The 12,703-nt window shown below is 36.5% G+C and overlaps 1 pseudogene; it reads left to right on the forward strand.

Annotated features, from left to right (window-relative positions):
* Positions 1-2,097: 2,097 nt before the first annotated feature.
* On the forward strand, positions 2,098-11,293 carry LOC124374620 (annotated as a pseudogene).
* The last annotated feature ends 1,410 nt before the right edge of the window (positions 11,294-12,703 follow it).

A 12,703-nucleotide genomic window follows, 5' to 3' on the forward strand; every position in this document is an offset into this window, starting at 1 on the left:
TTTGACTTCACAGGAACACAATATCACAGAAAATATAGGATATCACGCTAGAATTGCACAAAATTCCACGCGTAATTGAATAAAACTTTAGACTATCAGTATATAGTCGTACTGTATTATGTCTAATTCGTATGTCAATACTGATGACTTGATTGAGAAATGAGGTTGTCAAATGGTTCAAGTTGCAATTTTTTCTCTGGTAACGTATATGAGCGACAAATATTGGTTTTAGGAACCCTGATTCCAAACATTGATTTCATGCACAAAATAGGCCTGCATGTCCTTCCACCAGCCCATAGTTACAGCTAGTGATCACACGGATGTCCGACTGACTGAAAATCGATGTGTGGATGTAACTTGTGTAGTCTTGAAACTAACATTTCTCTTCTGACTTAAAGACACAATTGTTATCAGAAGTTCAAATTCTTTTCTAACATAAACTTAATTACTTTCACTATATTTTCAACAGTTATAGCCTAATTACATTTTAATAAAAAAGCACAAATTTCCCTGTAGATTTCTGAAAGAATGCTGAAATTCAAATGCCATTAAACTTTTGATTTAAACTAGAACTAGAGTTTAATATCTAAAAATGTATTATACTGTTAGCCATTTATATTTCTCATCAATGCAACAACTATATAAGAATGACATTGATCGTTACCATTTATCGTTAGTTATCATTTATCCTTCAATTGGGCAAAAATTGTTATTCGCACTTAGACGTCTCACTAACAACATATATATATATATATATATATATATATATTATATATATATATAATTATATATATATATAATAATTATATATATATATATATATATACATGTATATATGTACATGTATATATACCATACCATATATATATATATAATAATAATATATATATATAATAATAATATATATATAATTTCAATAAACATTGAATCCCAAAAAGTAATTGCTCCGCCGGGACATTATATATATATATATATATATATATATATATATATATATATATATATATATATATATATATATATATACTGTATAATATAATATATTTTTTTTATATATATAATGAACAGTATAATACCATTTTTCGACCTTTGAATTCCCAATCACCAGAATATTTTAGTTTGTAAACAGATAATCTGTGTTATTCACTTACTACATTATAAGCTATAAAATCTTTTTAATAATGCTTTTTACCGCATCTAATAAAACATTCCTGCAGAAAAAATGTCAGCAACTCTGTTGTTCTTTCAAATCATCAACAGTCAATAACGGACCTATAAACAATATATTCATAATACTTATTCCTAAAATAAAAACAAGCATATAATTTACAATAATTATTGAACGGGTCAAGGGAAAATTAAAGTCCATAGGGAAATAAGTAGCCAACCTACAACATGAAAATAAGTTTGGGGGAATATAGGGGCAAGGAAAAATAACTTTTTTAAAACTTTTTCCTGGAGGAAATTATAAACAAGATAAATATGGATTGAAGACTCAAATACACATTATCATGTTAGCCTTAAATCTCTCGTCTTGGTATTTAAGTTACGCTTACGCTATTGGCTCTAATGCTAATCCTAAATAATTAACCTTGTAGGTTAGGGTAGGTAAAACCTAATAAATTCTCTCTCTCCCTCCCCCTCTCCCCCTCTCCCCCTCTCCCCCCACTCCCCCTCTCCCCCTCCCTCTCTCCCTCTCTCCCCTCATCCCCCTCTCCCCCTCTCCCCCTCTCCCCCTCTCCCCCTCTCCCTCTCTCCCTCTCTCCCTCTCTCCCTCTCTCCCTCTCTCCCTCTCTCCCTCTCTCTCCTCTCTCTCTCTCTCTCTCTCTCTCTCTCTCTCTCTCTCTCTCTCTCTCTCTCTCTCTCTCTCTCTCTCTCTCTCTCTCCTAAATATCTAATGGTCCAAATATTTTTATTCCAGGGAGTGTTTTATACAGTTTAAATATTAAAAACATTATTAATGCTTACACGACTATGTTAGTTTATAATTATGTCATGCGTCAGCTGATTTATGAACACTACCTTCATAAATAATCTATATCTTGAGAACAACTGTTCTTCAAAAAACTGTTCTTTGTTCAATATTTATTACTTCACGTTGGTGATTTTATTTTTTACAACGAACATTATGCTATTTTGGCAACGGGTAGTCTAAAGTGATAATTAGTAAAATGATGTTTAATTCATGAGTGCTTCGAAATCAGACAGACTCAAGTTCATAATAGACCCCACAATAGCAGTTTACAGTAAGGGATGTACTGCTAGCACGTGGTTGGACAGAGGTAAGTTTTATTACATTTTAACCAGACTATCTTACTTACATTACGAACCTTTCTAACATGCTACACACCATAATACCATCAAGCGAGCTTTCCTTCCTTTTTCAGATTGGTTCAGTACAGAATCCTGCAATACAAATTTCTCTTTGGAGTTCAAGATAAGGTTCTTTCTAACTTTAATACTATTCTTGAATATTCAAATAGGACTATACATTTTTACAAATAGGAAGCAATAGACTAGAATAAGTTTTATTATAGAAATGTCTTTTTATTCGGAAATATTGACACCGCAAATACCATGAGCCACGAATTCCAGAAGCAATTTATTAATTATGGCTAGTCACTGAATAGTGCCCAATTAAAAAAGGGTTGTGAAATCTAGGACAGTCTTCTTGGATTGTTAGAGATTAGAAGTAATGCAATTATGCATCTGCTACGGATAATGTATGTGTACAGTCAAATTTACAGCCGTAATACCCAAAACCTTAAAAGAGGAATTTGGAAATAGTAACGTAAGGTAAAGAAACACTTTATTGTATATAGTTTTGGTACTTTGGGATTATACCGACCACGCCAATATGAAGAACACAAAAAATATAAATTTTATAGAAACAAACAAACATGATAGAACGAAAAAACAACTTTTTAATTATAAAATTACAAACTTACAAGTGTTTCCAGGTATTGTGATCGGTATCGTTGTCGCTGTTATCTTATCTTTCTCGAGAATCCCGATTACGGCTACGCGGCATCACATGATTTGCACGGTACATAATTGCCTTTCCATTACAATTTCAATTTATATTTCTGATCAGCCCCTCTAGAATTTGATATTTTATGATAGGTACTATCTCGAGGGATGTTTTTCTTTCATCGACATCAGCGCGGGCTTTCGGCAGCACCTTCGGCCGGAGGCACTCGCATTTTTGGGTGGCGGAGTGTGATCAAGAATAAAAACAAGTTTTAAGTGTTTTTTCAATAAAGAGTTTAGTAATGTTTGTTTTTTGTTGAATTTTTGTGTGTTTAGAGAAATGTAGAGGTAAAAACACGGAAGTACAACCAAAGCGACGAACCAGCTGAACGGGCGGCGAGACTCTGCAATCACGTTATCTACTAGACCGCTCGACTTTGACCTCTGTCTGAGGATGGGGAGGGGTTTGCGATAAGACAATTCCTGTTTTATATTGACGAAATATTGTTCTACGCTAATCTAGTAATCAGTAGAAGCAAAATGTCAAATAACGATTCATGTCTGGGTGTGGTCGGTATAATCCCATAATTACCATAGTTTTTAACGTACAAAAATGTGTAAGATAAGAGGTTGTTATGAATGTTCCAGCGTGGTTTTGTCATCGTTCTGGGCTGCCCCGCGGAAAATGCTTTAGAAAAACTACACAACTACTGATGACAGCCGACTCAGTTACCATTCAGTCCATGCTAAGAGTAGGAAAACTTCAATTTATGTTTACATTGCTACAACTTAAATCCACGTTCACCGTGCAATACGGAGCCATGTTATTGAAACGGCAGTTACCGCGATACTAGTCGTCCTGAAAAACATATTTTCTTTATTACAATCTTGACTCATGTGTTTTCATCGTGGTTTATGTTTCATTTTACCCGTTTGTAACAAACTTAATTTTTATAACTTTATCAAGATTAACGTAAATAAAAAGGCACATACAAACATGTGTATTGTACAAACAGTAGTACAAACCTAACCAAGCGCCTTCACTTCGCCGCGAGGACAGTTAGCGCAAATTGCATGACACTAAACATGATGTTCCCAGTAAAGTTATAGCATGGCTATCTTCCATTTGACCTGTAATGCCATAACGAACGTGGAACCGGCTACAGCCCCAGTATCACTTCCAATCCAAGTTAGTTGTCCTTTTGTGTGCTCACAAGTTGATGCAACTAACAAGGCATCTTGCATTATTGAAGATACCATGCCATAAAGACGGATCAAAAAATTGTGAGGAACGAATCTTCAGCACTGTCAACAAATCTGTTAAGTTACAGTCTTGGTCTTCCAGTTACGGGAAAGGAATTGCTCTTTGACCACTTTCAACTGACACATAAATTCTACCGCATCCAACTCAAATGCTAGTCCAGACTGGAGCAAACATTGAAGCACAGATCACAAGAACAAACACGGAATACCTTGTTGGAAACATGTCTATTTATCAATGCTTCTAGTAAGTTCCAAGCAAACATGAATATAACGAAACGCGCGAATAATTGGTACCAAACATTATGATCATAGCGCAGGGTCTTTGGTTCAGAATGAATCTTAAGAAGAATCTAAGAATTGTGACGACGTAATCCTTAGTCCAAGCAAAGAGTTGATCGGTAATCTATCCTCCACTGTTGACAAGACTAGTTGAAACTCCTTTGATTTGTTTCGAAGTCACCATTTCATTTACAATGGTCTCCTTGCATTCGAAATCCACTGAGCATCCTGTGATAAAATTTGTAAGATTTATTGTGTGCAACTGGAAGTTTTGCGACACAGAAAATAAAAAATCTCTTATAATGAACCCAACTCCTAGATAACGTTTCATGAGCTGTGCTTTTTTCTTATCGATCTGAAAAGGAAAGGTTATTATGGTCTTTTCCAAGTATTGAACCCAAAGTATCACACAACTAGCAAACCACCTTGTCTCAGAAGAACTCAATCCACTAAACAGAATTTTGCCTGCGATTTTAAGTACATGAAATCTCCCTCCGCTTGGTAGGAATTTTCCGTAGCTATGGTACGAAGGGATGATTCAATTTGAATGTTGAGTTTATCTCCAGTTCACCTTCTTTTTATTGCATCGTCTAGTATCTGACGTTGTCTCAGTCTTGACCCCTGGAGCTACGTTATGTGTAGAAAATTCTGTTGCTCCACCGTGCTTAGAGATCGTGCCAGATACATCGTATTGCACTCAATTATGAGACAATAAGACTCCCACTTCACCTTGGTGTCTCTGATGTCGAAACGATGTAAAGTCTCGCTTTGAGCTTCTTCGCCGCCGAATTCCTTTGGATCTCTCAGACGAACATGACTCCAGATTCCAGCAGTCAAGTGTGAGACAGCGTTAGATACCAGACGCTGCAGTAAAAGGAAGGTGAGCTGGAGCTAAACTCAACATTCATATCGATTCTTGTTTTCTGTATCCTAAAAGGAAGCGATGTCGGCGAGAAGTAGGCCACTATGTCTCTATTTTATTTCTTGTTATTCCACAATATAAGTAGGTTTAGGTTTATCATAAAAGTGTTGATAGTAGTACCGAATTTAAATATGTCCTTTAATGAGCAGTCACGTGATTTGAGCTTGAATTGATACTATTTCGAAGGATGTTTTGTAGAAGCGATGCCTGCACTGATGGCCAGGGTCATTTCTGATCGGTACTTTTCTCTACCTGAGATCATGTCTCAGATCTTCCAAACTTTCAAGGGAAAAAGCACTGATCGGAAAACGCCCCTGGCCATCAGTCTGGTCTTCGGTGCAACTCTGGACGCCACCCCGCACTTCTAGTGAAAAAATAAAACATCTCTCGAAAATAGCACCCAAACAGCATCGATCTTTAGGTGCCGTGCGACTCTCGGGCATTTCCTTAGGTGGTGTGAGATTAGGTACTATGATATTAGGTGCTATGAGAATCGGCCTTATTAGACGGTTAAATTTTAGGTGCTGTTAGATTAGGTGCTGTGAAACCCCACGCCTCCAACCCTCCGCGATTCGAGTGGGGGGGGTGCATGCGAGGCAACTACATGGCCCTTTAGTCGCATTCCCTAATCGCTAATACTGTAAATCAGAAAAACATTATCGGGATAAAAATAGAAAGTGAGAGGTTTTATTTATGTTGGGGCCACAGGTAACAAAGGAGGGCAATGATGGCTGCTGGGATGTGTACTGGTGTGACGTGGGCATGACCCGAGAAGCCTTGGAAATGTGCAAACACGGCGGCCACCAACGGGTACCCCACTTCCGCAACAACTCCGAGCTCACCACCAAGAACATGCTCTTCCGCAACATGAAGAGATACAAGTATGGGTATCCACTCTACGAATAGTTTGTAACTTTATAAGTAACACATGGGTTTCAACATTTTTATAAGACTCTCACTTAGCCTCAATGATCCCCTATTCTTTGTTTGAAGTTTGTTTTTTTGACGATAGAAGGATTCTGAATGAAATAGGTTTTGTTTATTTTAACCTTGTTTGTAATTTTGTGTTAGGTTAGTTATTTACCTGAAGAAGAGAGATCAGATTGCAGATTTCGAAACGTAGTTTTTACTGACTTTTTGTGTCATTGAACGATGGCAAATGTCCGGAAAAAATCCTGATACCCTATTGACAGTGCCAGCAAACACTTTCTAAAATTCAAGAGTCCAAACAAACTGGGACAACACTTGATAAAGAGGTTTTATTTGAACGCTCATGTGAAATATACCTTAATTGATTTACTAAACAATAAGAATATGATTGAATCTATAAAAACCCAGGGGCTACATACAGTAATTAAAACTGTACAAACAATTCACTAAAAATACTATACCAAAACTCTAAATTTTCACTACACTTCTTTTATACACTACATACAACTATTATATTTATAAACAATAAAAGAATACATTCAAGAGATGTGAATAATTATCAAACAAAACACTATAGACTAATTGGCGACAAAAATAGTAACAAATCGATAAATCAGCATGGCAAACCAGACGTTTTTCTCTACTTGTCTCGGATATTTCGCCAACAGAGTAAATAAATACTCGTGCATCGGCATAAAAGAACGGTTGGTTAGAGCAGTTCTTCTTTGTTTAGTTATATTTTTCACTATTCCAGACATTAATAATGTGGTAATTAAACAATAAATTACCTACGTATTTAAAAATAGTACCTATAAAAAAGTACCTAAAAAATATAATAATCTAAAAATTGATAATAAAACATTTAAAGAAGCTATTTTCAACGCGTTAGAAATTTTTTTGATTTCTAAATGTTGGGAAGTTTTAAGCAATAATTGTATGAATACTATTTTTTTTTACTGTCTTTTTAAAAAATCATTCTAAAAGGGATACTTACTCTGATTTTTAGATACAACACAAATTTTAGGAATCACAAGAAACTATTTTCGTATTCGGAACTTCCGCGAGGAACATGTAATCCGGAAATACAAACGTAAAAGCTTATACTTTTATAGTGAAAAGTATAATAAAACTATATAAACTATAGTATTATAATATGAAAGTTTTAATCTTTATATTTCAATTAAATTTCTCCCCGCAAAATGTTTCTCGTCCAGGTTTTTAATGAATCTGAAAATGAAGTTTTTTTTCTTATTTTTACACTACTAACTAGAAAACAACGAAACCTTGTTGCCAGAGTTAAATTGACACTGACATTACTCATCTATTAAAATCTAATATATTCAATAAGATTTTTAGATTTAAAAATCGTGTTTCAAATTAATTGTAAATTTTTAACATTGCGAATACAAACTGTATACTACATCGAAAATTTAGTTGAGTTCATTTTATTTTGTGGTTTTTATTTCTAAAACTTATTATTATTGAAAAATCCGTGTGGTTTCAGACGAACCCTGGTCCAAAATGGTAAAACAAAAGAAGCAGAGTTGTGCGATTGTCTACCAATCATATTTGAATTGCCTGTAAGTAAAGAATAAACGGTTAATTCTTAAAATAGTCTACATTTCTTTAGGGGAAGGCTCATGAACAAACAGCTGAGTCTATATCGGAGCGATCTTGACCTTGTACGGGATGAAGCATTAAAGACATCCATTTCTAAGGTGGGGGAATCAAAGACTTAAATCATCCCGGGATATTTCACAACTTGCGAGCTCTTCCTTTCGATTCTTGCCCATTCCATATATTAATAGCTCCCCAGAAAAGTTGTACTATAAAACAGATTTCAATGTACTGATTTACTTTAATGCCGGGTGGATCTTAAAATTTAGTCGCACTAGGATATCATCTTCAGCAGTTTTTAATGATTATAATATTGTTTGCGTTGATATGTTTACTTATTCATAAATTCTTCCATTTACTTCACAGTTCGCTGTTCACACTTCTGTCCACCAGGCCGAATACCTCATGTTTGTAGAAGAGTACCGAAAGAGTCCAGGAAACACTTGGATTGTGAAACCTGCCCGTGGAAGCAAAGGAAAGAGGAATTTTTTCTTTTCCAAAAAAAGTAAGAATTTTGTAAATTCTTAACTCAAAAAAGTTGAACAATCTTTGAGGGTTGACAAGAGGGATTTATGTTGTATTTCATTGATAGAAAATTTCTAGTTTCCAGTTTTCCAATTGGGATAAATTTAACAAAATACATTTCTCGCACTACTTTATCATACAGCATTAAACTATATGCTATGTTTCACACCAAGACACTCGCATAGTTGACAGCACTCGAAAGTATGTTTTGGCAAAGTGAAAGAATCTAAACTTTAGATGAAAGTTTCTTATTATACAGTAACTGTGATTTATAATAATTTAATCATCTTTCCAAAATCCTAGAGATGATCGATTTTGCAGACTGAGAGACCTGATGGAGTGGAGAGGGGAGCAGCAGAGGGGACAATGCGAGAAGCAAGACAGATTCTGGCTGATCCAGCGATAACATTGAGAAACCGTATCTGATTGGCTGGTCATTATTGCAGACTGAGAGACCTGATGGAGTGGAGGGAGCAGCAGAGGGCACAATGTGAGGAGCAAGACAGATTCTGGCTGATCCAGCGATACATTGAGAAACCGTATCTGATTGGCTGGTCATTATTGCAGACTGAGAGACCTGATGGAGTGGAGGGAGCAGCAGAGGGCACAATGCGAGAAGCAAGACAGATTCTGGCTGATCCAGCGATACATTGAGAAAACCGTATCTGATTGGCTGGTCATTATTGCAGACTGAGAGACTTGATGGAGTGGAGGGAGCAGCAGAGGGCACAATTGCGAGAAGCAAGACAGATTCTGGCTGATCCAACGATACAATTGAAGAAACCGTATCTGATTGGGCTGGCCATTATTGCAGACTGAGAGACCTGATGGAGTGGGAGGGAGCAGCAGAGAGGGCACAATGCGAGAAGCAAGGACAGATTCTGGCTGATCCAGCGGTACATTGAGAAACCGTATCTGATTGGCTGGTCATTATTGCAGGACTGAGAGACCTTGATGGAGTGGAGGGAGCAGCAGAGGGCACAATGTGAGGAGCAAGACAGATTCTGGCTGATCCAGCGATACATTGAGAAACCCGTATCTGATTGGGGGGTGCAAGTTCGATCTGAGGATATTTGTGCTTGTTACTTCTGTACGTAACAGTCAATCTAAGTTTTAGTGGTGGTTCAAAATAATAATTGATGCCGTAATATTACTATTATACTTGATAGTAAGATAAAACAATATTCATGAACCCTTCTTTTTCTGCGAGGCTGAGTTGAACGCTCAATTTCGGTATAATTGTGGTACCTTTCCGTTATACTAAATAAAACATTGTCTCAATCACGATACTAAAATCTCGTGAGCTGTGTACATAATATTGATTTTATATTAGTTGGTAAGCCGTGAACTTATTGTATAATATTAATATTAAACGTATTGCACAATAGATGCTAAAAGTAAATGTGTTACTATCTTTTTTGTTTTTGACGTTTAAAGTCAGTCAGTAATGAAGTTGCACGTGCCCTAACCCTTCTGATGAAGCAGTTTTTGTTTTGTTTAATTAATGTCTAATTAATTTGAAACATCTCTTTAGGATTATTTTATGCCTATACTAGACCTATTTAATATTTGTTGTGAAGTAATTCATCGCCAATATTGTCTGATAGTACCAGCCTCTGAGAGCGTGGATGGCTCGGGGACGGGTTTGCGCGTATAGCAGGCTCCCAGTACTCCCTGAGCAGTCTACAAGACAACCTGGTGCACCTGACCAATAGTGCCCTGCAGATCTCCGCAGCTGGAGACCCGTGCCGTCAGGATACAAATTGGCAGATACTCATATTTTATCAGGGGTTAACCATTTTTATTGTTATCAGGTGTGTCATCACGTAATACCAATAGCCAGAGCTATTTCCGATCGGTACTTCTCGACCTTATTTTATCATGTCCCAGATCTTCCCAACTTATCCAACGTCAGATCACGTTTTAGGAAACGGGAAAAGTACTGATCGGAAATGCCCTGGCCATCAGTGAGTCGGTTTAAGGGCATGCATATGTTAAAGAAAATATCCCTCGAGACAGTACCCAAATTCAAAATCAGATTATGTGAATGCTCTGTGAGCGTAACATTCTTTATTTCAAAGAACATAGGGGCTGGATTCCTTTTATCGAAAAGGGTCAACTTTACATGTTTTTGATTATGCACTTTTTTCGCGACACCGTTTAGTGAAACACTTTATGAAACATAAATCCATTATTATGAGTTTATTTCCATTAACCATCACTGATATTAATTTATTATTTATTAAATAGTTACCATATATAATTGTTATGAGTCTTAGAGGTTTTGCAAATAAATTTCTCAATCGTTATCCAAATTTACTGTGAAACTTGGTAGATGGATTTCGGTTGGTCCAAATGAGAACCCTTTTTGGGTCAAAAAGTCAAAGACAGTTAAGTTTCAAGGAAGAAAACATCATAAAGAAATTCCTTAGGGGTAATGTTTTGTATGGCCCTTTGATACAGAGTTGTATCGACTTGTTTTTTCTGTGGCTTTTCTTTTTCTGCTCCTATGAGTAACTGGGCCACCTGAAACGATGCAATTGGAGATCAGCTTGTTCCACCTGTAATGGACAGTTTGAAACGATGCAGGGTTGCAAGTGGAGTATCCACAAACTACGCCACTTCCTCACTGCCCGTCACGGGGCGTCCATGGTGTCTGCGACTTTCGACCTGATGGCACGCCAAGTAGTCTCCAGCCTCTGCAGCGTCCAAAGTAGCGTCGTGCAGAGCAACCACTCCTTCGAGCTGTACGGCTATGACATTCTCCTGGACGAGAAGCTTTACTCCGTAAGTTGCCTTGCTATCTCTTCTGTCTTTGTCATTAGTCAATTATCATGGAGGAAATGTTATCGTTAAGGAGTTTCAACTGTGTCTAATCTGTCTGGTTTTTCACGGTTTGATTGCGAGACACACATGCAGAAAAACAATAATAAAAAGGATTCAAAGCTGGAGAGGTTGTGTGTAACTAAGGTAAATTGCCGGCGTTCATAAAAAATTTTACTGTTTCCCAATGATAGTTTTAATCCGTAGGTAGAAACCGTACAAAAAGAAGATTTTCAAATCATTTTTGGTTCAAAGAGGTTCAAGCAGAACGCACATTAAACCTATCGTGAGCAGACATGCTTAAAACGAAACAGATTGGTAATGTTTATTCTCTTGCTTGATTACTAAGTGTACTTATATACACGAAAATTTATGTTGAGGTTTATTTGTTGAAGAGAATTACCTGTGTCTGTGAATATGTGAGCCATTTGGCACCTAACCTCTCTTTGAAGATTGAAACGAAAGAGAAGAATATATACGAAATTAAACATTTATTTGTCTAAGCATAGTAGCCCAATAAATAATTTTTAGATGTCTGCTAAAAAAATAAACAAAACTAATGGTCTTATATAATATCAAATATTATAAATTGTGGGACATGTAGTAAATTAAATAGATAACTCTATGTATATTTCACGCAAATATTTATATTTTCATTTATTTAAACATTACCGTGTGAAATTTGTATAAAAATTACCATCAATTTGTTTTAATGCCTACGGTTTTGTCTTTTATAAATTGTAGATCAAAGATTTTGAAATTCAAAACGGGAGCACATATTTGCACACTCAAATGTCGTTCTGGGTTCATATAATTGTGTAAGAAAAGCAATACTCTAAATATTTAGTTCAACGATGCAACAAACTTTACGGACCCTAAGGAAAATAAATTTGAAATTCGGGTCCTTCTTGCCTCCTACGTTATAATACAACACGGCAAGGGCGTATATAAGGGGGGGGCTCAGGGGGCTCGAGCCCCCCCCGAAATTTGAAACACAAAAAAAATATTATAACTTATATACGATAATTTATTTTTATTTTCAATAAGCTGTGCTTCTATACTTTCGACTACATTAGTATTAATAGTTTTATAGTGGAATTTTAAGAATACATTATGATACCTAACAATATTCAATATTTATTTTTTTCAGAGGTTGAAATTACTAATATTTTGTAAGCATGCAAATAAGCGTTGCAACTGTAAAGAGTGCGAGGTAGCCTGACGCTCCTGACTGTCGCGTCGGCCGCTCGTGTAGTGCCAGCGCCAGGCATGCGTATATGACGATGACGTGTCGCCGCGGCCCCGCTGCCTAGCACAACCCTCCTCCTCCTACAACCCCCCACCCACTCCCACCACACCTGACCTCATTCCGCA

The sequence above is a fragment of the Homalodisca vitripennis genome, unplaced genomic scaffold, assembly GCF_021130785.1.
Source record: "Homalodisca vitripennis isolate AUS2020 unplaced genomic scaffold, UT_GWSS_2.1 ScUCBcl_9354;HRSCAF=17820, whole genome shotgun sequence".
NCBI lineage: Eukaryota > Metazoa > Arthropoda > Insecta > Hemiptera > Cicadellidae > Homalodisca > Homalodisca vitripennis.